Source organism: Oryctolagus cuniculus, chromosome 6 (genome assembly GCF_051225735.1).
Source record: "Oryctolagus cuniculus isolate XC-2025 breed Fujian yellow rabbit chromosome 6, ASM5122573v1, whole genome shotgun sequence".
In the NCBI taxonomy this organism is placed as follows: Eukaryota; Metazoa; Chordata; class Mammalia; order Lagomorpha; family Leporidae; genus Oryctolagus; species Oryctolagus cuniculus.
In genome coordinates this window covers 5,997,103-6,023,917 of record NC_142872.1, presented here as the reverse complement: position 1 = coordinate 6,023,917, position 26,815 = coordinate 5,997,103, and the positions used below count along the sequence as shown (strand labels likewise).

At 49.0% G+C, this 26,815-nt stretch overlaps 1 long non-coding RNA gene across 2 annotated transcripts in view; it reads right to left on the bottom strand.

The window, feature by feature from the left end:
* Positions 1-26,815, bottom strand: part of LOC127487799 (uncharacterized) — a 53,997-nt gene that overhangs the window by 20,798 nt on the left and 6,384 nt on the right. For both annotated transcript variants that reach the window (XR_016235040.1, XR_016235041.1), the window contains exon 2: positions 15,694-15,842. This is a non-coding gene — a long non-coding RNA (uncharacterized LOC127487799). The remainder of the gene's footprint in view (positions 1-15,693; positions 15,843-26,815) is intronic.

The window sequence follows — 26,815 nt, the reverse complement described above, 5'->3', positions numbered from 1 at the left end:
CACAGCGCCATGTCCACAATTAGCTGTGAGCACAGCTTCATAGCAACAGAAAAACCCCATCAGTGGGGTTCAGAGACATGTGGGTTCACACTCCGTGCCCGGAAGACATCTGCAGAGGGGCGCTCTGCGGAGAGCTCACAGCCTTGGGGGATCCCGGTGACACCGACGCAGGGCTTCTTGTGCCACTTTCAGACAGAAAGTGACAGGAGGCCACTGCTCAGCCCAGACCAGGCTGAGCAACACGGCTGGAAGAGGTTCCACCAACTGGCTCTCCAGCACTGGCTGGACACGGGTTTTCATGCAGCTGGGCAGGCACAGCCTCGCCCCTGCGTCTCTGGCTCAGCCCGCTCAGCCCGCTCAGCCCGCTCTGCTTCAGTTTACCCTGGCTCAGAGTCCGTGCCGGCATGGTTGCTTCCTCTGCACACAGCACACGCAATGTGGCGGTGTTGCTCTTTATGCCGCCCGGGGAAGGTCACGTGTGGGTGTACTGGTGTACTCCAGGCGTTTGCTGGCTGGGCAAGTTCCAACCTGACGCCCTCCTCACAGTCCTGTCAATGCTCCTGCGGCTGTGACGTCACCTCCTCGTTGCAGACAACAGAAACGAGAACAGGGGACTATGGATGTTCACTGGAGAGTGAGCAGCTCTGGCCTCGGCCACACGAGCCAAACAAGGGATTTCCATTCACTGACAAAGCACTGGAAACCCACTAAAGGATTCTCAGTAGAGTGTAGGTTCACACGCATACAGAAACAGTTATTTCTCTGTCTGCAACACAGAGAGTACCTTGAAGAGGGGACTTGCATGATCCAGGGAAGTCATCAGGGGATTGAAATATGACTAAGAACTCTGGCATTGAAGATGGAGAGAAGTACCTATAATCTAGAGAGCTTGGGAATATGAAATCAAAAACCACAGTTATGTTTTGAGACTGATAGATAAGAGACAGGAGGGAATTAAAAAAAAAAAAAATGGGAACCAGGTTTCCATCTTACAGAAGGAAATGGACAGCGGGAACATCCCCCAAGGCAGGGAGAGCAGGCTTGGGAGAAAAACTCACGAGTTTGTTCTTGTATATATGCAGTGTCCAAGAACATGCTATGAATACGAGAAAAGCGAATCTGTCAGAGAGATGAAGTTCACCCCCAGGAAACGAGCAACGCCCGACTGCCTGACCTGCAAGAGGTAATTTATGTGATCAAACTAAATATGCATTTGGAGGTCCTATCCACCCAAGAATGATATTACTTTTAGAAAATTGGCAAACACTGAACAATCTGCATGGCACGCTGCAGACCCATGGATGAGAAGTGCCTAAGTTTCAAGGTTGCCTCTGACATGACCTACTCTTCATGCTTCATGTGTTTCTGCCAGTAGTTATCCATCATTTTATTTCAAAACAAATTAAAGTAATCATCATCCATCATAGTAGTTGATATAAATAACTGAAGAAGCTTGAAAAAAGAAAGCAGCTCACTGTTGGGCGCTTGCCAAGAACTAAACCTTTCCAGTGTGACTCACGGCTGTCCTCTGCGACTGGGTAACTGCCAGACACGCCAAACTCCCAGCTGCCATGAACTCAGGTGAGCAAACTCTGTCCACGCAGGTATTTTATTAAAAAGTTTACCAATTACCATTCAGCTGTAGGAATGAAAATTCAAAGGACTCTTACCTAATCACCAATCCCAACACAAGAAAAGGTTCAACAGACTATCAATGAATGAGAAGAGCATATGTATGACTTTTACTGAATCAGCACCCTGAGGTCTGATCTCTAAATTTGCCATCTTCATTATATGGCCAAAGATGAGGGAGACAGTGCAAGTCAGAGGTGGAAAATCAGGCTGACTTCAAGTTGGAGCATTTGCTCTCCCTCTGGTGCAAGTAGGGTGCTTCAGCTCATCGCCTTCTCAGTGTTACAAGTATCCAAAGGGGCTGACGGATGCAATCAGATACACGGTTCCTGCTGTGACCAGCGGCTTCCATCTCAGTCTTGAAGCAATTTACATTCCTCATCGACAGAATGTTGATATTCCTCACCAACTATCATCATACATACATACAAATCATACAAGAGGACTTGACTGTGTTTGAGAGGTACTTTCTCTATCCACCATTTCTATATATTTATTTGACAGATAGAGTTAGACAGTGAGAGAGAGAGAGAGAGAGAGAAAGAGAAAGGTCTTCCTTCCGTTGGTTCACCCCTCAAATGGCCGCCATGGCCGGAGCTAAGCCAATCCAAAGCCAGGAGCCAGGTGCCTCTCCTGGTCTCCCATGCAGGTGCAGGGCCCAAGCACTTGGGCCATCTTCCACTGCCTTCCCTGGGCCACAGCAGAGAGCTGGACTGGAAGAGGAACAACCGGGACTAGAACCTGGTGCCCGTATTGGATGGCGGCGCCGTAGGCGGAGGATTAACCAAGTGAGCCACGGCGCCGACCCATCTATCCACCATTTCATAATTAGCAAACAGAAGTACCAAGCCAAAGACAGAACAACACCGTACATTATTATTCAGAACTGCTTTTGACTGTCACATTAGGCAATTTACACTTTCAACAAGGCGAGACTGGAAATCTGGGTATCTGGGTTCTCTCTCTCATTGATAAGTCTCTTGTACAAACAATAAAAATGAAAATAACAGATTGGTTAACATCCAATTTCCTCCCATTTCAAAAACCATGTGACTCTCTGACTTCGCCCTCAAAGAAACCACAGGCTGCTCGGGGCACAGCCTGAAGCAAGCACTTTTAAATTTTCCATATTTATCTTTGAATCCATTCTGCCTTCATTCCATAATACGCATATGTTGAGTTCAACATAAAAATAATGTGTATTCTCAGCCTCTCCTTACAACCAGCACTCTAGGAATATCTATTCTGCTTGTAAGTGACACGGAACATATCTCACAGACCCCTTTATAATCCACAGCTCAACCTGAGAAACACATACAGCAGGAGAAAAAATTGTCCAGGCCAGGGCTGAAAACCCAAATATGGGCTGGGTGCAAACATAAACACATGGCAGTGGGGCTAAAGCAGTAGGTTGCTGGGCAACAGTGGCCATCTTTGCATGACCTAAAGGAATGGCCGTTATATGAGCCCAACCAGACTGATGCCCAGTGAAGCCAAATATTGTGATTCCTCGAGGGAGACAGGGAGATGGACTTTTTATGAAATTTCCCCTCATTTGAAATCAGCATGCCTACAAAATGAAATAGGTCAACCAGCCGGGTCCCGCCAGAGCCTACCGGCTTTCAGTCCCTGGTTCTAACGCTTGCTCAAGGAAATTTGTTCAATTATATAGGGGAGAGCGTCTCCACGGAGGACCGAGTGGAAAACACTTTCAAAGGGTCAGAGCGAAGGCTTTGGACTTCTGAACACATCGGTGGGATTTTCTCCCTTTCAGCGAGATCATTAAAAGCAGCAAAGCCATCAATTTTTCACGATCATTAGGGGCAGCTTAGCCTGGAGGCAGAAGGCTGATCAGACGGGCTCTGGAGACCGACTCCTAGGATGATGGGAAAGTCGTGCCTTTCATGTTAGCGTTTAACCTTGGAATAATGACAACACATTTGGAAACCAGGTCAAAAAGCTATGGCATACAAATGAAATGTATTTAAAAGCTTCAGAATAAATGCCGACCACGGGTCCACAGGGCGGACTGTGACACGGCGGCTCTGCTCCTTCCACGCGGGACAGAAAGAGAACAGAAAGCAGCCACCGGCATGTCCGAAGCCCGTCTGGCACCACCGCTGTACTGTGTGAGCGACGGAGCACCAGCAACCCCACCAAATACCCCTCAGCCAAGGGTACTGATCCCATGGATAAAGTGAGACCAAACTAAGCCACCACATAATCTTTTCTAAGCAGAAATCAACACAAGCTCACTGAGTCACCCACAAAACCCCAAACACCCTCTGTGTCGGCTTCTTTATTCCAGTCCCCTCTCTGCGTGGACATGATGTATTGAGGGGCCTATTATGGAACTGCCCCCTGCTTTCTGGTTGCCGACTTAGAGAAATGACCAGTTTCCTCAAATCCTCACCCTAACAAACCCAAATCCCGTTACAACCTCCTCCCAACCTCCTCTTACCAAGCCCCCCCCACACACTCCATGGTTCCCCAGGCTGCCTGCTCTGTGTGCAAGGAGTGACTGAGCGATCCACCCACCTCCTCCTGCCACGGAGAACTCGTGTGGCAGCAAACAGCCTCATTCACCACCTGAGCAATCCATCTGGGGCAAACGGTGACAGCTTTGAGGGTGGCTAAAAGGACTCAGCTCGGCCCTGACGCGCTTGCCCTGCAGGTAGAATTCGGGCCCTGCCTTGTGCTGTCTCCGCTCACTTTGTGTCCCTGTCTCTGCCGGCTGCCGAGGGCTGCGGGCCTTCTGACATACCCCACACAGAGGCGGATAACCAGTGTGCACACGCTTCCTTTACTCAAAGAACCCATAAAGTACAAGCTCTTACAAAGAGCAAGCTGGGAGCACAGTCAGTGCCGGGGAGAGGGGACGGGGAAGACCAGCAGGCTTCAAGCGAGGGGCTCTGGGATGTGAGGTGCCAGTGCTCCCCCAGTTGTATGGAGGCGAGCAGGCATTGGACAGGAAGCCCACTTTGCTCTGTGTGGCTTCAGAGACAGCACCTGGGGTCCTGCCTGGAACAGGATGTAACCCGGCCAACTGGCAGGCACAGGGACCTGCGAGACTCAGTTTGGGTACCTGGGCTCCAAGGCAGCGGCACGCACAGCTGCACAGCTGCACGGCCAGGGTCAGCCGACGCCCCCAGCTTCTTCTCAACAAGGATTCTGGTGTCGGCCCAGAAAGAGCTACGGAGACATTTACTTCCAATTCTAACTGAACACACAGTTCCTAGACATTCCTAAGGGATTTTGAAGATACAAAGATAAAACTAAAAACAAAGGCCCGGAATTCCCACACACATGTTAAATATGGCTGATACACACACAGATATCCAATCAAAACAGGTACCAAATAGAATATCTACTCTCCCTCTTCTCTCCAAATTGCTTTCCCCTGTGTAACCCTTATTAATAATTCCTCACACGTTCTTTGAAAAAAGTGAAAAAGCTTCAAGAAAATGTCACAAACTTCTGACGACACTAAACAAGTGCAGGGTAGGGGGTGAGCGTGTGACACAGCAGTTAAGTCACCTCTTGGGGCACTTGTATCCCGTATCAGAGAGCCTGGTTCAGTCTCAGCTACTCTGCTCCTGACGCGATGTACCAGTGGGACCACGGTGACTGACAAATCAGACGTGATCCACCCAGGAGCCTCAGGCAAAGATGAGTCGACCACTTTTTTGCTTTAAAATCTATTTAAATTTTTTTCATTAACAGGTAATATTTGTACTTTTATGGGGTACTGTGCAATATCTGAACACACAGGCACAGTGTAAACTAGCCTATCCATTTCCTTGTTTTTCCTTTGTGTTTGGAGCCTACCAGCTCCTCTCTTCAGTTCTTTATGAAGTGTATAATCCAGCACTGTGAACAGTCACTAGGACTTGTTCCTCCTACCTGACTGATAATTAGCCAACCGACCTCTACCCCCTTCTCTACCTTTCCAAGCTTCTAGTGACCACTATTCCACTATTCTAAGTTCAGATTAAGATACACAGATGTATTCAACCATATTATATATTATGTATATTTGTCATTCATATACAGAGGCAACATGTAGTATTTATCTCTCTGTGTGGGACTTATTTTGCTAAACATATCTCCTGTTTACTCCATTTGCCTGTGAATGTAAGGTTCATTCTTTTTTCTGGTTTTATGTAATGTTCCATTGTATATATTACAGCACATTTTCTTTATCCATTCATCCACTGATGGACACATAAGTTGGTTCCATGTCTTGGCTATCATCCATGCACACGCACAGTGAAATACCATGTAGCCCTCAAAATCAATCAGATATTTATTGGTTGATACGGAATTGTTTCAAAAATATCAAGTGAAAAATATGCGTATAACAATGCCTACTGGGCAAACTTTTTTGAAGGCTAGCAAAAAACGTTTTTTATTCTAATCCCTTAGTTTTCCTCCTTTCTGCTGGAAGCAAAATTTTATTCAGAAAATATAAAGTTAATCAATAGTGTAACTTCCTATATCATTTTTAAAGATTTATTTATTTATTTTGAAGGCAGTTGTAGAGACAGAGACAGATTATATATATGTGTATATGTATATATATATATATATATATATATAGAGAGAGAGAGAGAGAGAGAGAGAGGGGGGTCTTCTATCCGCTGGTTCACTCCCCAGATAGCTGCAACAGCTGGAGCTGCGCTGATCCGACGTCAGGAGCCAGGAGCTTCTTCCAGGTCTCCCACGTGGGTACAGGGTCCCAAGGATTTGGGCCATCTTCTACTGCTTTCCCAGGCCACAGCAGAGAGCTGGATCGGAAGAGGAACACCTAGGGCTGGAACCAGCACTCATATGAGATGCCGGCACTGCACGCGCTGGCTTTACCCACTACGCCACAGCACGGCCTCGAGTGATCTGTTTCTAAAATCTTTCCCTTCAAGATTACAGACAAATCCGCCCCGGGCATTTTGTAGAGTTGCTCAACAGTATCTTCTGCAGTGACTGGCCACTGTGGCAGCCACCAGCACGAGGGGTCACTGAGCACCTGCAGCCAGTAAAGCTGAGGAATTCACATTTTTGGCGTTGGCACCGGTGCTGTGCTTCAGCGGGTTAAGCCTCTGCCTGCAGTGTTGGCGCCCCGAGTCAGCACCGGTCAGAGTCCCAGCTGCTCCAGTTACAATCCAGCTCCCTGCGGAGTACCTGGAAGGCAACGGAAGATGCCCAAGTCCTTAGGCCATGTCACCATGTGGGAGACCCTGATGGAGCTTCTGGCTCTTGGGTTCAGTTTGGCCCAGCTCTGGCCACAGTGCCCATTTGAAGAGTGAACCAATGGATAGAGGAGTCTCTCTCTCTACCTTTCAAATTAATAAAAATAATTTTTTAAAAAAATTTGCTTTATTTAATTTTAATTAAGTGTAAATACTCACTAATGGCTAGTGACCATACTAGGTGGTATAATTCTAAAACCTTTATGGTTTAACTTTTTAAAATATATAAACATTTGAGTCTTCAGGAGTGTGAGTTAAAGAAGTGAATTGCCAGGATTCAACATCACCTCTTCACAGCCAGAGCAGCGCCCACATGAGACTCAGTCACAGCAAACACTTTGCACAACACCTGGTGCTGCCCAAATGATGGATAAATCTCAGCTCTAGAAACACACTGAGAATGAAAACACCTGCTTCAAGTGCCAACCCTGAGGGGTACTTCCTGGGGGCCCTTGGACAATACTGTTCCCTCAGTTCTCCCACGTACAAATATACACCCTTCTATTCAGCATGGTTTCTGTGATTAGATGGATCAATCATTTTAAATGAAGGTAGTTCACAAAACCCTTACATGTTAGACAAATTCAAGAACTGTTAACGTCTTCATTAGTGTCAGATTTATTTCCTACCTTGGAAAAGCTGCTGGCCTGAAAAATAATGCTCAAAGAACAGAAAACACAACTTTCAATCAAAACGGTAAAAAGATGCCGTTAATTCTCCTGGCAGTTTCTCTGGTATTGATCTTTAGGAAGTGAAGAGTTAGAAACCACTGCCTACTCTCTACCATCAAAATGGGAATTCACAGAAACCATTTACACCTCAAAAATCCAGATGGGCCCAGAGGAACAGCATCCCAGGCTGCTGAGAACTCTAGACTCATGGATGAAGCAGATTTACCTAAAACTGCGCCCCACGTGTGGAATTCCTGCTCCAACAACAGCAACGACGCCATCAAGGGCAGAGCGTGCAGCGTGGGACGTTTCGCAGGCTTCCCCAGACTCAGACCAGGAGCACATGCATGTCCCTGTGTACTGCAGGGGCTTGGCTTGCTGAGGCCAGTGGAGGGTGGGTCCCGGTTGAAAATGGCAACCTGCTGGCCACACACCCCGCATACTGAAGACCCCAACAGAGAGAAACTCAGACGGTCACCAAACCCCACTGAACGGCTGATGAGGACTTCCATTCACTGTGTAAACTGACGGACACAGGGTAGTGGACAGGTTGGACGAACGAGTCTACAGATTTTATGTACAACCTGTGGACTATCAGTAACGGGATCCCACAGCATTTTGGATTTTCATTAAATAGATTTTATCAATCCTGTCACAAAGAGAACTATGTGGGAAGATAGATACACTAACTTGCTTTTCTGTAGTCGCCATTTTACTGTGTATATGCGTCCCCATAACATCGTGTTCCTACTCTCAAATACATACAATGAAATTTATTCTAAAGGAGAAAAGAAAAGTGATGGGATGGGACTCTCCAGGCCACCCTGAGGTGCCACCTGTCTGAAAGCAGATGGAAGATGTGTTTCTTGGGGTGGGTATTTGGCATAGTGGTGTTAAGACATCTCTTGGGACACCCACACCCATATTGGAATATCTGAGTTCAAGTCTGGCTAAGGTCCTGATTTCGCCTTCCTGCTAATGCACACCCTGGGGCCAGAAGGTGATGTCTCGAGTACTTGGTTCCCTGCCAGCCGAGGAGAACTGGATTGAGTTCTGAGTCCCCCGCTTTGCTCTGTCCCAGCCTGGGCTGTTGCAGGCATTTAGGAAGAGAGCCAGTGGGGGGAAGTCTGTGCTCTGTCTCTCTCTCCTCCCCTCAAATGAGTAAAACTAAAGGAAGAAAAAGATACATGTTTCCCCACTACCAATCCACCCCAGTGCAGAGACTCGGGCTCAGAAGACAATGTCTACACGATACAGCCTAGCAAACCTTGCTTGCCTACCCGAGGCGGGCGTGTCCCTGCCCCTGGTTCTCCTCCTGTGCCCCTGGTTCTCCTCCTCTACCCCTTCAGACAACGCACCATCGAAGCAAAACTTGAAGGGGCCTGGGAGTCGGCTGTGCCCAAGGCAGCATGGATCCAGGTAGGCCCCACAGTGAGGCGATCCGCTTGGGTAGAACAAGCTGTGGCCATGTTTATCCCCGCAATTACAGCATTTCCCAAACTGCATGTGCTCTGAGCATCGGGAGCTGGGAAACACCCACCCGGTGCAGCCGCGATGCAGCAAACAAACGCCCACGCGGCATCAGAATGTGGCCGGATGCTGTCCACCTCAACCTCTCCTCTAACCGGCCGATTCCACAAGGGGAGGAGACCGGTACCCAAGTCACCACGGGTGAAGCCAGGGGGAGTCAGTTGCACTGGCTTTTGACAAGCACGGTCTAGATGTCCCTGTCTTATCTGAATAAAGGAGAGAAAGAGACCTATGAAAACAGGCACAGAGGAAGGGTAAGGACACTTCCTTATGGATTCAGAGCGAGAGCAGGTGACGGAAATCACGTACAATATAAACAGACCACGTGTTCCTCAAGAACCCGAGGACCTATTGTCTGCATAAACTCACAAGAGCCAAGGTGACATGATGGCATATCACAATGCATTGCAGACACTAAACTGAGACTGAAAAAGGAGCCTGATGCATTGAAGAAGAACAGAAAGAAACAGCATTCCACGAGGTCAAGTCCTCACTGAAGGACAGAAAAACTGAAGTGTTGTTATTGTCCCATACGTGGGGCAAGAGAGCTGGGGGGGAGGGGGGATGAATTGAAGCCAAGGAATGAAAATACTCTTTTTCTGGTATGGAAATAATTGAAATAAGAAATTTAGTGGAAATCAGGGAAGAGAGAGAAAGTCACATCACCTAGGCGTTACCCACCCTCACGTTCCCGTGTTCTGTCCCCATGCCCCGTGGCACCACAAAAACAAGTGCAGCACCACCTCACTTTCCAAGTGTAATTTGGAGGGAAGAGAAAACAGACTTAGCCGGGGCATGGGCGGTGCTAAGGAGAATTAACCGAGTGATGTTAGAATCTGCAGAAGCTCTGCACAGACTCACCCAGAGCCAAGCAGGCGTGCCGTGGGGCCCTGCAGCCCCATGGGCACCAGGCTACGCATGCCTCTCACTGCCTCCTCTCCACCACTCTCCCTCCGCCTCCCACATCCTCCACACCCAGGAAGCCTTAAGAGCATTTGTCCTCCAGCTTCCCCTGGCAAGGCACCTGCAGAAGACTGCGGGGAGGCAGAGCAAGACTGGACACTTACCCACCAGCCCTCCCCCTGCCGACACCCAGCGAGCTGTGCCTGAGAGAACACAGGCTGGGTGCTTACCCACCAGCCCTGCCCCCATCACTGTGCCTCAGAGAACACAGGCTGGACACTTACCCACCAGCCCTCTCCCCCATCACTCTACCTGAGAGAACACAGGCTGGACACTCACCCACCAGCCCTGTCCCCCATCACTCTACCTGAGAGAACACAGGCTGGGCAATTACCCACCAGCCCTGTCCCCCATCACTCTACTTGAGAGAACACAGGCTGGACACTCACCCACCAGCCCTGTCCCCCATCACTGTGCCTGAGAGAACACAGGCTGGGTGCTCACCCACCAGCCCTGTCCCCCATCACTGTGCCTCAGAGAACACAGGCTGGACGCTCACCCACCAGCCCTCTCCCCCATCATTCTACCTGAGAGAACACAGGCTGGACACTTACCCACCAGCCCTGTCCCCCATCACTGTGCCTGAGAGAACACAGGCTGGACGCTCACCCACCAGCCCTGTCCCCCATCACTGTGCCTCAGAGAACACAGGCTGGGCACTTACCCACCAGCCCTCCCCCATCACTGTACCTGAGAGAACACAGGCTGGGTGCTCACCCACCAGCCCTGTCCCCCTTCACTGTACCTGAGAGAACACAGGCTGGACACTTACCCACCAGCCCTGTCCCCCATCACTGTACCTGAGAGAACACAGGCTGGACACTTACCCACCAGCCCTCCTCCCCATCACTGTGCCTGAGAGAACACAGGCTGGACGCTCACCCACCAGCCCTGTCCCCCATCACTGTACCTGAGAGAACACAGGCTGGACGCTCACCCACCAGCCCTCCCCCATCACTGTACCTGAGAGAACACAGGCTGGACACTTACCCACCAGCCCTGTCCCCCATCACTGTGCCTGAGAGAACACAGGCTGGGCGCTCACCCACCAGCCCTGTCCCCCATCACTGTACCTGAGAGAACACAGGCTGGACACTCACCCACCAGCCCTCTCCCCCATCACTCTACCTGAGAGAGCACAGGCTGGGCACTTACCCACCAGCCCTCCCCCATCACTGTACCTGAGAGAACACAGGCTGGGCGCTCACCCACCAGCCCAGGGAGCTGTGCCTGAGAGAACACACTGTGTGTGCCCTGTCTGCACCCCAGCCACCACACCCTGTCTTCGCCTCCTCAGGCCTGGAGGTGGTAACAGCCTCTGCTGATGCTGGCCAAGGGGTCCTCGCTATCTTCTGGTTCAGCAACCCCCACATCCTGCTTGTAGCTTTGTACACAGTCCCTTTATGAAACTGTCCTCGATTATCCCAGTTTCTGAATGTACCATCTGTTTCCTGCCATGACCTTCAATGAAGCATAAACCACAGCAAATAAAATAAAGTGAGAGAAACAGCACGCTAAATAGCACAGCAGTGAGGAAAATATAACCCAAGCAACAAGAACATATTCTTTGTGTATTTTTACAATGCATTGCACAAGTCTTTAAATCAATAAACAAGAGCTCAAAGACAAGATTACTAAGAGAATGGGTTTTAGAAGGCCACTGCAGAAATATGACAACAAATGGAGGAACAAGATAATGAGCCCCTGTCATTCATGAGCTGTGTGATCATTTAAGCAGCAAAGACTAGAATGAATAGAGCAGAGAAGCACATTAATGCATTGAGAAAGTCAAAACGAATGCAAACGAAAAAATAAAATAAAGCAATTTAGAGAAGAAATGAGGGGTGTGGAAAACATATACAACAAAAAGACAACCACGGTCTCTGAAGTTAAGGACCCCAAAGTGAGGCCAAAAATAGTCTGAAATGTTCAGAAAAATTTTTCCTGAAATGGCAGAAATGAACCTACAGATATGGTGGCTCTTTTGGATTAAAATAGTTATTGGGTCTGGCGCTGTGGCACAGTGGCTTAAAGCCCCAGCCTGCAGTGCTGGAATCCCACATGGGCACTGGTTTGAGTCCCAGTTGCTCCTCTTCCAATACAGTTCCCTGCTAATGCCCCCTGGGAAAGCAGAAGAAGATGGCCCAAGTCCTTGGGCCCCTGCACCCATGTGGGAGACCAGAAGAAGCTCCCAACTCCTGGCTTCAGATAGGCCCAGCTGTGGCTACTGGGGCCACCTGGGGAGTGAACCAATGGATGAAAGACCCCCCTCCTTTCTCTCTTTCTCTCTTTCAAATAAATAAAAATAAATCTTAATAAAATAAAATAAATTGATATCAGTATATCTGAGAAATAAACTTTTGAGAAAACGCTGTTCCTGCCTTTAAAAAGAATCCGTGTAGTTAGTTAGTTGGTCCGTTATTGAGAGACAGAGGGAGCTCCCACCCACTGGTTCATTCCAAGAGAAAAAAATAGCCAATATACTTAAAGTCATAGATGGTCCAGATACTGGAGTTAGCTGAATTAAATGGAAATCTCAGAACTGAAAAAATATGAAGTATTCAACAGATTGGTTTAACAGCAAGTTGAATCAAGCAGAAGAATTTGTGAAACAGAATACAGTTTAAGAAAAATATTCAAACTGACACACAGAAAGACAGAGAATGAAAAATGCTGTTTCTAAATGATAGCCCTGATCAATTATTTACATTGCAACAGAAATAATAAGGCACACGTGAAAAATTACAAAAGAAGTGTGCAAAATCTTTATGGAGACTTTACTAAAGGATATAATAGAAGACATGAGTAAGTAATGAGATATATCAAGTCTGCAGCAAGGAACACAATATTAAAATACATAAATTCTACATAAATTTATACTTACAAAAATTTTCAATTAAAATCCCAGTAAGACCTAAGCATTAACTTTAAGTAAAAACATCATTTCAAAACATTGCAAAATAGTGGAGAATTCAATAAATGATGACAGACCAATTAATCATTTGAAAAAATGTCTATTTCAACATCTGCTACAGTCTCATTCATATATATATATGTATTATATGTAATATCCACACACATTGTGGTATTCACAAATAAGAAGTAGAATCCTTGATAGACAAGAAACAGAGGAGAGAGAAAAACGAAGGACAAGTGAGACTGGTGTGAGCATTTTCAGTGCTGTTGGGATACACTCGGCAGGGACGCAAGGGCAATGCTGCGGAAGCCAGCAAGAGCACCTGCCTGTCAGGTGTTGCAAGCAGGGAAGCCGGTGGGATGCTTAGGTGGCTGCAGCCAGGCGGTCCGCACATTCGTCCCTCACCTCCAGTGAACCAGACAGCAGTAAAACCGAGGGCTGCCAGGTAGGACAAGTGGCTATGACAGATGATTTTGGATCCGTGTCTCCAGAGGGTCAGAAATGTCCAGGGAGACTGGCAAATACACTGTCCCAGAAGAGGCAGTGACACACCTGAGGTCAGTGTATCAAAATCAGTATCCATTCCAAGGCCAATTAGAGAACATAACAAGAACAAACTCTCCTGTGCAAACCAGAAACAGGGGAGATGTCACAGCACTTATGTATCATAGGTTACATACAAGGTCTTCACAGAAAAAACGATAAAGTTTTATTGGGAAACAGAAAAGTTGCATGAGTGACAGTTTTCTGTCCCTTACCAATGCCAACTCTAAGGATTTCACATGAAACGTGACAACTTGACTGCAAATGTGTGAGGACGGGAAATGAGCTAGAGTTTGAAAAAAAGAAGACATGGTATATTTTGCACACATGAATTCCTGTGTTTGAGAGCAGAATTGAAATACAGTAAAAGGTACAGGGTCAAACAAGGGGAACTTCCTGGAGGAGGACACAGCTCAAGGAAGACGGGCGGGGGGCTCAGTCCTGGGCGCTGGGTGCTAGCGCTGGGTCTGAGCTCGCTTCTCTTGTGCGTCCCTGGTGGCACCAACGTTTTATTGCTGTGACTTCCAGGCTTAATATCCGGGAGGCTCATTTCCTTATCATCTTCTCTACCGTGTAATGACCGTCTCAGCGGTCGCCTGTGCATTCCACAGTGACTTCATTACATTCCCCAGCAGCTCCAACGAGAGCGTTTAAATTTATAGAGCACTTGGGAGAAAACTGACATTTATAGTAATAATCTGTCTTATCAAAGAATGTTGTACCTTTTCCTCCTTTAGTTTTGTGTGTCTTTTTTTAAAAAAAATTGTGTATTTATTTGAAAGAGTTCCAGAATGAGAGGCAGAGACAGAGAGAGAGAAATCTTCCATCCACTGGTTCACTCCCCAGATAACCAAAACAGCCAGGGCTGGGTCATGGCAAAGCCAGGAGCTTCATCCAGGATTCCCACAAGGGGCAGGGGCACAAACACCTGGGCCATCCACCACTGCTGTTCCCAGGCCATTTGCAGGGAGCTGGACATTCGCAGAGTAGCCAGGACGCAAACTGGCACCCATGTGGGATGCTGGCATCACAGGAGGCTTGACCCGCTATGCCACAGTGCCAGTCCCAAACTTTACTTTTATTTATTAGAGTTTCTTAAACATCTGCATAGCCAGATGCAGATGCTTTTGAAAAAAAAATTTTTTTTTTTAAAGGCAGAGTTACAGAGACGCAGAGGCAGAGACAGAAAGAGAGGTCTTCTATTCACTGGTTCACTCCCCAAATGGCTGCAACAGCTGGAGCTGAGCTGATCAGAAACCAGGAGCCAGGAGATTCCTCTGGGTCTCCCACATGGGTGCAGGGGCCCAAGGACTTGGACCACCTTCCACTGCTTTTCCAGGCCACAGCAGAGAGCTGGATCGGAAATGGAACAGCCGGGACTCGAACCAGCGCCCATATGGGATGCCAGCATTGCAGGCAGCGGCCTTACCTGCTAGACCACAGCGCCAGCCCCTGGATCCTTTCTAAAAACTGTTATTTTAGAAATAGATAAGTATTTTTAATTTTTACATTTTGTATTTATTTTCATTTTATTTTAAAGGCAGAGGGAAACACAGAGAAATGGAGATCTTTATTCCAACCACTGGTTTACTCCCCAAATGCCCACAGTGGTCAAGGCTGGGCCAACCCTAAGCTGGGAGCCAGAAACTCAATCTGGTCTCTCCTGTGTCTGGCAAGGACCCAAGTACTTGAGTCATTATCTTCCACCTCCCAGGGTGTGCTATTCATGGGAAGCTGGAATCAGGAACATGAACCAGGACTTGGCCATGGCATGTGGAGGTCTCAAGCACTGTCTTAGCCACTGTACCAAACCCCACCCCTGTTTTTAATGTGCTGAAATCACTGACCCGGGGCCAGCTTTGTGGCAGGGTGGGCAAAGCCACCGCCTGTGATGCCAGCATGCCATTTGAGCACCTATCCGCGTCTCAGTTGCTCTACTTCCAATCCAGCTCCCTAATGGCCTAGGAAAAGCAGAAGATGGGCCAAGTGTTTGGGCCCCTGCGCCTATGTGGGAGACCCTCATGAAGCTCTTGGCTCCTAGCTTCGGTCTGGCCCAGTCCTGGATGCTGCAGCCATATGGGAGTGAGCCAGTGGATGAACCATCTCTCCCCCCCACCCACCCCCACCCCCACATAACTCTACCAAATGCATAAATAAATTTTAAAAACAGAAAAACAAGCTCTGAACTCACAGATAAGGCGCACAGTGACCATCAATCACCCTCCTCCACCTTCAGAACGATGAAGACGGTGCTTCCACCTTCAGGCACAGGGAAAGGGAAGCGGATGTGTGATTCCCAACTATCACAGCTCTGCTTTTAATGGGCTGCGGTGGTCTGCTCTGAAGGGGAAGAGAAGAGAAGAGAGAGGAGGACCTGGGGAGACCAGTTCTGGGCAACAGGAGGGAAGGCTGCCGGGAAGACCTGGGAGAGAGCGCTCGAGCAGGGTCCTCTCGCATCTGTGCCAGCTCGTTGAGCGGCAGCTTGACTGCAGGGGTCACATGGACGGCAGGCGAGGCACGGCTCTGCACGTGTGTGAGCGCGTCTGGGGAGAAGGCTGCTGTGAGCTGGTACCTCTGTGGGCAAGACCAGCCCCAGCGTGGGCAGGCACCTTCCAACCACCGTCAGCTGCACAGGGCAAAGTGGCAGCAGAGCGACAAGGTCTCCCCGCTCTTGCAGGGCTGGACGGCCCTCCTCCCGCCCGCAGGGGTCAGAGCTCCAGGCTCGCTGGCCTCTGGACCGGGTGACTTGCAGTCCTAAACCTTGAGCCTCCAGTCTCAGACTCTGCTTCTGCGATCCCGAGGCCTCCCTCTCGCCCCAGGCTGAGCTGCCAGCTGCCTCGTTCTTCAGCTTGCAGTGGCCTGTGCAGGACTTCCTGGGAGCCGGTCCCTCTCGTTCGCTGCATCTACACAATCGCATTGGGTCTGCTTCTCTGGAGAATCATGACTACTGCAGGGGCTTCCACCTGTACCAAGCCCCTCCGCCCGGCACCGAGCACAGGAAGTGCAGGCAGGAGCCAACAGCCACACTGTACCCAGCCCTGGTAGCCACACCAGAACATTCTCTGAGGGCCAGGCATGTGGCCGAATAGTTAAGCCACCAGATAAGATGACCATATCCGATATCAGAGTGTCTGGGTTTGAGTCCCAGCCGTGTTCCTGACCCCAGCTTCTGCTGATGGGCAACCTGGGTGGCAGCAGATGTTAGCTCGAGCAGTTGGGTCCCTGCACGCACATGGGAAACCTGGAATGAGCTCCCAGCTCTCGGCTCTGGCCCTGACCCAGCCTTGGCTGTTTTAGGCATTCAGGGATTGAATCAGTAGAGGGTCACTCTCTCTTTATGTCTCTCTCATTCTCTCCCTCTCTTTTGAATTAAAAAGAAAAGTTCTTACAATCACCCACAGGTCCCAGGACAACTGTTCATCTGCACTTGTGTACCGGGAGGGACAGCAATGTCCACCCACCCCCAAGCTCCAGGTCTCTGCTTCCTCTCCCAAGCGTCACGGACACATTACTCAAAAGCCCCCTAAAAGGACACCAAGGCACAGCCCCACTCTGTGCTTGAGAGACTGAACAAAGCAAGGCCAAGACTCAGAACTGGAGTGGGAGTTAATCCATCATGAATGCTAATTTTGATATATTAGATCAAGTGGTATCATATTTGTTTCTAGAATTTTTAAAAAATTAGTAACATATCCTGAAAAAAACTGGAGACCCCAGACAGAAGCTACAGACTTATAAGAACAGAACTGCGGGTTTCTCAGTACCAGCCCAGAAACGAGGCAGAAGGCTGACTTGTGAGGTCTCACTTAAGGACCCACCGAGACCAAGGTCATTAAAGTAAACTCCCCAGCACTTGGGAAGACGTCACCTGGTGCATTCTCTTGAGCTCTATCTCTTGTCCTTCAAGACTGAGCAGGATCAGCTGTCAGCCCAAGCACAGTGGGGACGCACATCAGTCCGAGCAGGGAGGCCTGTCCTTTGTGGTCATTCGGCTGCGGCTGTCCCCAGGGGTGCATGTGCTGGAAGCTTGGTCCCGTGTGGCAGTGTAGACGCAGCGGAGCCTTACAGGGTGTGGCCTCGTGGAAGCAATACAGGCAGGCAGATAGGATTACATAGATTAGATCTGTGGGCTGTGTGATCTCATGCCCCTGTCTGATCGCACCTGGATGCCCACCTGCCAATCAGACTAGGTAACCACTCCCCTTTGAAAGTGAATTAAAGGCCTGGAGCACAATTTGGCCTCCTCTCTGCCTTTGCTTTGCCGCCCATGCTAAGCTACCTGTGGCTGCTCCTAACCATAGGCTTTCTCCACGTGGCTCCCAGCCTGCTCTCTGCCTGGTGTGGACTCAACTCAGCCTCCAGACTTCCTTCTCCCCTAAATAGAGCCCTCGCTCTCCTGTGCATTTCTCTCACTGGAGAAAACCTTACAACTTACCACATCGCTGGGTTTATTTTGAGGCGACATTCAGAGTTCTTCTCTGAATAGATGGCAAGAACCCAAAAAATTATGAATCTTAAAAAGCATCACCAAGGCTGTACGGTATCAGAAGGTGATTAGGCCACACGGCTCCATCCTCACGGAAGCATCGATGCTGCCGCTTTGCAGCCCAGCAGCCAATGACTGCACCGGTTCTCAGAGGAAGAAGCTGGCACGAGGTGAGGCCATGGCCCTTCCTTTCTGCTACTCTACTGTGCTGTGAGGCGGCCAGGGCTCCTCTGTGTAGACCCTCCAGCCACCAGAACCACAAACCATAATAAACCCCTTCACACACCAAGGCACTCACACTGAGTCTAAGGCACCCCCAGGCCTCCCAGGCTGCTCAGCTGATTGGTGCTCTCCAAGGAGCAGACCCTGGGCCCCAGACTCCCCGCCCACTGGACTTTCCCACATTAGCTCCCTTCCCCAGGGTGACAGCTCTGCCCTCCCTCTACCACCCACGTCCCCTGTGAGTCCTCACCCACTGTGCCAACCCAATGTCCACTGTCACTTCAGAGGCCCTTCTGCTAGAAATCAGGCCCAGAGACTAACGCCATCAGAGGCGGCACAGCAGCTCCCAGGGCAGGCAAGGAAGCCATCATCTGTCTTCGAGGGTGGATTCTAGAACCCAGAAGTCAAACGGACTGAGTTTTCGGGCTCAGTCTCTCAGCGTCACCACTCACTCTGAAGCTGGACCTGAAGGTCTGCTGCTTTCCCAGGGGTGAGGGGCTCTCACTCACTGGTGGGATTTTATCGTCCTGCACTCCCCTCCAGGGACAGACAACGCTTCCCCTGCTGCAGGGTGACCACACTGGGGGCACAGCTGGGCACTGCAGATGTAGCAACCTGCCTGGCTTCTGGGATTTCACCATACAGTAGAGTTCTATGCCATAAAATAGAAGTCTCACTATGTTTACTTTAATTAACTCCAATATTGAATATTTCACTAGGCTTCTGGAACATATAAGACACAAATGCAGGGATGATTTCACTTTTCTTAGGTTCCCTCTGCTGTGTTAGTGCAAACGGGCAACAAAATCATGCCCCAAACTAGTGACAGCAGCTGCCTCTACTGTGTTCTCCAGCCCAGTAGTCACAATGATGTCTCCACCGTGTCGCTAGCCCAGTGACCACAGTGGTCCCTACTATGTCCTGTAGCACTGTGGTCACCATTCTTGTCCCTACTGTGTCCTGTAGCACAGTGGTCACCATTCCTGTCCCTACCGTGTCCTGTAGCACAGTGGTCACCACGGCTGTCTCTACTTTGTTCTATAGTGTTCATCATGGCACTGCAGGCAGTAGCTTTACCCACTATGCCCCAGGGCCAGCCCCAGTATTGTAACTTTAATTATTAGCATTCTTTATTATCCTAAAAGCTAGCCCAGCATAATGCAATGCTTCTGACTACCAGTGAGAGAGGGCTCAAGGCAAGCCTCTTGAGGGGTCGAATGGGACCCCTTTAAAAATCCAAGGGACAACCACAGGAGCACAGGGAGTCCCCACTCGCCAGGCTCCTCCCTGACAGCAGCAAGTGCACAAAGACAGGGACACCTTAGAGTGAATCCTTCACATCTTGATGGGAAAGAAGGACATGGAAAACGCACAGGCTTTGTTTGGGAACCCTGTGGCTTGCCTGATGTTCCCATCTCTTCATTTAGAGTGAGGGGCTCCCCTGGTGACCCAGTGGTGCCAAAACCGAGGGGGCTGTAGCCCTTGTGCTCTCAGCACCAAAGTATCTGTAAAACAGCAGCCCCTGGCCCCTCTACTTGCAGGAAGAGCCAGTGTGTGCCTCTGTCCTCACTGTCCCCCTGCAGCACAGAGGCAGGACTCCACACGCGACAGCCGGTGCAGAGCAGGGAACATTTACACACACGCTGCGCCTCTTGTCCTCAATGTCCTAAAAAGACTGCTTGCGGTTAGCAAACAAGGACTATCCCAAGATGGAGCTACCACTGACCAGGGCATCCACTGTAACCCTGCACCTCTCTGTTTAGAGCTGAGTCAGTGACGCACAGAAGCAGGTGGCTACCAACACAGAGGAAGTGAGGAAAGTGAGCGGGGCGCCGAGCAGGAACACGCTGCCCTTCAGCCACGGGGAACCTGGGCGCGAGCAGGCAGTGCAGCTTCTCAAGTCCCAGCTCACTGCACCAGCAGGTGAGCCCTGACCCAAAGCCAGAGCTCACTCCCAAAAACACCAGTGTGGGTTCAAGTTCCGCAGAGGGCACGCCGGGGTCCTGAGGGCCACCAGTGCCGTCGGTCACAGACATACACAAAGTAAGAAAGAGCTCATCAGCGTGTCAAAGTGCTGATGTTTAAAAACAGTTGTGTGCACCCTCTATAATTACCCCTGTAATTACGTGTGTTTTAAAGAGAATACAAACATTTAAGATGAAATGACCTCTGCGACATGGAATGTTCTTCAAATGTTTAGAAAAGCTTGGACTAATTTTGTGATTGGTATTCAAGGTTTAGGACAATAAAATTTATAAGGTTTGTGAGTTTAAATATGTAAGAGTTTAAATAGTGTTTAAATATTAAGAAACAATGTCTTTAAAAGATTTAATGGGGGCCAGCATTGTAGTGTAGTGGGTTAAGCCGCCACCAGCGACACCAGAATCCTAAATGGGCCATGGTTTCAGTGCTGTCTGCTCCCCTTCCAACTCAGCTCCCTGCTAATGCATGCAAGAAAAGCAGCGGAGAACGGCCCAAGTGCTTGGGCCCCTGCACCCGTGTGGGAGCCTGGAGGAAGCTCCGGGCTCCTGGCTTCAGCCTGGCCCAGCCCCGGCTGTTGCAGCCATTTGGGAATGAACCAGCAGAGGACGATCTCTGTCTTCTCCCTTTGTCTGTGACTCTACCTTTCAAATAATCTTTTAAAAATAGATTTCATGATGCCAACTAATGATGCCAACTATTCCATAAGTCAAATTATCATAGTTTAAATAAAGTAAGGGTTTACCGGCAAAAATTGAAAACCAAGTAATTTTTGCATTATATAAGGAACTGAGTTTCCTATTTTTATAAAAATGTATCTAATATAACAGTGTTGATTTCATTTAATTCATTTTTAATATTTATTTATTTATTTGAAAGGCAGAGTTACAGAGAAGTAGAGGCAGAGAGAGAGAAAGAGGGAGAGGTCTTCCATCCACTGGTTTAGTCCCCAAATGGTCGCAATGGCCGGAGCTGGCCCAATCTGAAACCAGAGCCTGGAGCATTTTCCAGGTCTCCTAAGCAGGTGCATGGCCCAAGGATTTGGGCCATCTTCTACTGCTTTCCCAGAAAGATGGATCAGAAGTGGAACAGCTGGGTCTCAAACGGTGCCCATATGGGATGCCGGGACTGTAGGGGTGGCTTTACCCACTATGCCACAGCCTCAGTCCCTCATCTAATTCACTTTTTCAAAGTTCATTTGATTGCTAGGCATTGTTACAAAGTGTGGACAGAAATTAAGAATGACATCAGGGGGCTGGCACTGTGGCACAGCAGGTTAAGCCATAGTTTGCAACTATATATGAGGATAGGTTTGAGTCCCAGCTGCTCCACTTCCCATCCAGCTCCCTACAAGTGCCACTAGGAAAGCAGAAGGTGGCCCAGGTATTTCAGCCCTGTCACCTATGTGGGAAGCCCCACTGGAATTCCTGGCTCCTAGTTTCAGCCTGGCCCAGCCCTGGCCATTGTAGCCACTTGGGGAATACACCGGCAGATGGAAAAACTCTCCATCTCTCCCCCCTCTCTCTAACTCTGCCTTTCAGATAAATAAATCTTTCCTTTAAAAATAGAATGACATCGGGTACAGGGCTGGTCCTTGTGGGGAACAGACAGGAAATATGACAGGGCCTGTGTGCCCAGCAGAGTGGTGGCCAACTGGGGAGTGAACCAGCAGATGGAAGATCTCTCTTCCTCTGTCTCCCCATCTCTGTAACTCTTCACATTGGTTGCCCCCTAATGAGCAAGGTAACCAGTGTGCTGTGGGACTGTGCATTCTCTGTTTCCTCTCCTAACATTCTAGGTTTCCCGGTTCAATTCACTGCGCGTGTGTTTACTGATTTCATTTATCCAATGCCTGATGTGTAATCTGAGACGGCAAATGAGATACGAATGAACCAGACTGCAAGTCCCATGAGGAAAGAGACAAATCCAATCAACTTCACAAGATACGGCAACAACCATGGAGCATGACAAGAGCAAAGAGATGACCTTGTGCCGTGGTTGATTTGACACTGCACACACCACACCGTGGCACAGCAGGCCCGCTCCGTGTCATCATGAAGACCCCAGGGACCATCTCCCCTAACTCGGGGAACAACTGCAGCAGGCAAACAGGAGAAAATCTGCTAATAGAAAATTGTCCGTGGCAATTAGGAACTGATTGTTTGAGAAAGAAACTAGGATAAGTAAAAGGATAACTGAACCCTTTTTTTTTTTTTAAATGTGTTCAAAACTCAAAAAGAGCCCATGCATGGTTTTGCTTCAGATACTGTCCAGTACCAACAGGCTGACTCGGTGGGATCCCCAGGAATTCAGCACCTGAATTCAGCACCTGCTGTCTGCAGCCTGTGCCTCCCCGGAAACAGATCCAGACAGGCCTCCAGGGCTCAGGACACACAGGGCTACAGACCAGGCCTCGGGGCACAACCATTGTCATCTCAGAAACTCTGGCTGCAGAGGTGACAGCAATGCACGGACCACCCACCAGCTCGCTGTCAGACAGTGGCCGCCCACGGTGTGTTGCTGGGCAGCCCGCGGTCCCTCTCCCCAGATGTGGTCAGGCACCACTTTCTCACAGCCGCCGGGGCTGCAGCTGTCAGGTGCCGTCAGCTGACGCAGCACTGGAAACAGCAGGGAAGTGCAAGGACAAGGCGGCCGTCAGTACTTTCAGTAAATCAATGTCACTCTCCTCCCGTTTCCCCCAGCCCTCTGCTGAGCAGGTCCCGGTCTGTCTCAGAGCTGTCAGGCACCCTGGGTCACAGGTGGCAGCCGCCAGGTAAGGAGCCCAGCTTGAGGAGGCTCCGTCCCATCAGGCTCTGCTGCTCACTCCTAGAAAGAGCTCCAGGCCTTGCTGCCTCCCCCCCGACCTCACCCAGCAACGTGGGCTCCGCGAGCTGTGACGGCAGAGCACAGAGGAGCTGGAGGCCCCACCAGACAGCAGGTTAATGATGGCAGCAGACCCTGGAGCCGCCAGCTTTAAAATGTGTGTTGAAGCTGGGTGTAGTCCCACAGGGATTTTGTGCATGTGAGACTTTTCAAACAAAAAGCCAACACACAGGATGAGTGGCTCTGGCTGCCCTGGGCTGAGGGACAGAACCCACCAACTCCCCTGACAACCCGGTTCCTCCTCCATCAGCGGCCGCTGAGGGGCTCTGAGGAGGTGCAGACTTTGAACTGGTTGACATTCACTCTCTCCTTGGTGGCTGAGAAGCAGTTCAATGGCTTGGGGCTACGTATGGGAAGGGGGAGGCTCCGGTGAAAATGCAGGTCACAGCACTCTGCACCGGGGGACGCCTCCAGTACCATCGGGCAAAGTCCAGTAGCACCCGGCCCTTCGCAGTGAAGCCTGGTCATGGGTCCCCACAATAGGATTTCCAGCCGACCGGAAACCGCTCCGGACACCAAGAATTAGCAGTGCTGGGTGGGCGCAGCAGGTTGCGTTTTAAACACAAATTTGAACTCACAAGGAAACGTGACAGGGTTCGTTCACTAGGGCTGCCCCGGCAATGAACCCCAGCCTGGGGCTCCACCAGCGGAAATGGCCTTGCTCAGTTCTGGAGTCTGGAAGAGCAGGACAGTCTCAGCAGGACAGTATCAGGGGTCCCAGAGGCCTCCCCCTCGTCTTGCAGAGGGCCATCTTCTTCCTGTCTTTGCGCTGCCATCCCTCTGTGCATACCTGAGCCTGCATCTCCTTGCAAGGACAGCAGTCTGAGCGAGTTAGTGAGTTATCCCACCCAAATGACCTCTCTTTAGTTATCTGTTCAAAGACACTGTCCCCAAACGCAATCCCACTGCAAAGCATCAGGCACTGGGACTTCAACTCATGGATCGCAGGTAGACACATTTCAGGCCCTAGCACTGGTTTCTGAATTTCCAAAACTAAAGAGAAAAATGAAATGAAGGTTGTTAATGCATTTAGGCTCATGTGGCAGAAGCCCTGATCTCAACAGCAAAGGCCCTGGCCTTCTGGGGGACACAAGCTGAGGAGCTGAGCTAGGCGAAGAATTGTCACAGCAGAGGTCTTCAAAGGCCAAAAACCTCAGTGGCGATGTGGCCGGGAAGTAACCTACCCCCCACCACAGGGTGATGGCAGTGGTGCCCGTCTCAACCAGGATTTGGGTCGGGTGGAGATGGGCAAGTCTCCATTGGAATCTGGAAACGTAAACGCAGGCCCCATGTAGGCTGGCGGTTAACATGATATTGTCACTGTGACCCAAGAAGTTAGGAGCTCAAGAATTAGTAATTTTGAAAAGGAGAACTGGGCAGTGTTACCCTTGATTTGCCAACCTCTAGTCTCTAACTCTTTACATAAGGCTGTCTCTGAAATTTGGTCAACTTGCTGATTATCTGGCCCTGCTGGATATGTGTGTGCATGTGTGTGTGCATGTGTGTGTGTGCACGCATGTGTGCATGTTGAATAGATTTTCAATTAAAGTTTCAATTTTGTTAGTTAACAGTTACACTCTACTTGTATTTTATTAGGTGTTCTACTTGATATTATTAGACATCAGAGATACTGTATCCACTCAAAGGTCTATTCAGCTATTGCAATGTCAAAGAGAACAAATTAAATAAAATTTACATTGATCAGAGTAGCAAAGTGTTTAAGTATTTAATAAACCCAGTGATTGACATGTAGGAAAGCAGGAAATGTTTTAAGAAATGTAACTTCATGGGGCTGGCACTGTGGCATAGCAGGTTAACACCCTGGTCTGAAGCACCGGCATCCCATATGGGCGCTGATTCGATTCCAGCTGCTTCACTTCCAATCCAGCTCTCTGCTATGGCCTGGGAAATTAGTAGAGGATGGCCCAAGTCCTTCGGCTCCTGCATCCACATGGGAGAGCCTGAAGAAGCTCCAGGCTCCTGGCTTCAGATCAGTGCAGCTCTAGCTGCTGAGGCCAGTTGGGGAGTGAACCATCAGATGGAAGACCTCTCCTCTCTCTGTGTAACTCTGACTTTCAAGTAAATAACTAAATCTTTAAAAAAAGAAAAAAATATAACTTCGTAAAATCATACCTAGAATGTTTTAGGCACTTCAGACATGGAGATGCCTAGAAAGAGAATTCCCAAGGAGGGGCTCCTGGCAGCCAAACCTGGCCAATCCCATGGTTGCATCTGTTTCAATATCAACTACTGATGAGATTCAAAGCAAAAACCCCATTATACTGTGGGGTTGGTGTCACTTGGGTGAATACCCTTGAGGAGGCATTAGATAATATTAAGGCAAGGTTGAGGCAGATACATAACCATTGTGTATTCTAGAAAAATGTCCATAAATATTCACAAAGAAGCAGGATTTTTTGTTTATTACTAACAGAAAAATTAGTAAAACCTAAATGTTTGTCAACTAGGGTATGCGTTAACTCAGGTTTATAAGGAAACTCTATGTAGCTATTGGAGTTAAAAAACAAAACAAAACAAAAAAAAAACAGCTGCATTAGCCAACACTCACAGACCTCAAAAACATGACATACGAAGCAGAAAGCAAGCAGCCAAGGGAAGTGTTCATGAGTACATACGTGTCCAACAAAAATGTCAAGTACATAAATATGAAAATATGCCCTGCAAGGAACAAAAAAATGCAATCCTGGAGTAGAAGGGAGAAGAGTAGAGTTAGATTTTCCATCCATCTTGAGTGCTTTATACAGCAAATCATAAAAACAGAAGGGAGAAACTTAAAGCAAATATAGGTTTGGCATCTGTTTCATTTCATCTCAGGGATAGTTATAGGTGAGTGCTTATTCCTTTTTTTTTTTTTTTTTTTTTTTTTTTTGGACAGGCAGAGTTAGACATTGAGAGAGAGAGATGGAGAGACAGAGAGAAAGGTCTTCCTTCCATTGGTTCACCCCTCAAATGGCCACCACGGCCAGCACGCTGCACCAATCTGAATCCAGAAGCCAGGTGCTTCCTCCTGGTCTCCCATGCAGGTGCAGGGCCCAAGAACTTTGGCCATCCTCCACTGCCTTCCTGGGCCACAGCAGAGAGCTGGACTGGAAGAGGAGCAACGGGGACAGGATCCGGCGCCCCAACTGGGACTAGAACCGGGGGTGCCATAGCCACAGATGGAGGATTAGCCTAGCGAGCCGCGGCACCGGCCAGCTTATTCCTTTTTTACCTTGCTAATATCTAAAGTATTTCCTAATCAGAATTAATTTCGAAAGAGTTCAGAACCGGGGCAGGCACTGTGGCATAGAAGGCTAAGCCTCTGCCTGCAGTGCCAGCATCCCTTTGGGCATCGGTTCAAGTCCCAGCTACTCCACTTCCAATCCAGCTCCCTGCTAAAGCACCTGGGAAACAACAGCACTTAGGGTAGCCTAAGTGCTTGGGACCCTGTACCCATGTGGGAGACCTGGAGGAAGCCCCAGGCTCCTGGTTTAAGATCAGCTCAGCCCCAGCCATTTAGGCCACTTGGGGAGACAGCAGATGGAAGACACCTCTCTCTCTTTCTCTTTCTCTCCACCTTTCAAATAAATAAGTAAATAATTTTTAAAAGGGGGAGGGAACCTAAAACCAATGTGATCTTTTAATTTCAAAATTCTCATGGAAGTTCACATTTATTTCCTCCTTAATAAGCAATTTTTCCAAATAAAGTTTTGTTTACCCAAGAAAAAAACAGCAGTGATGA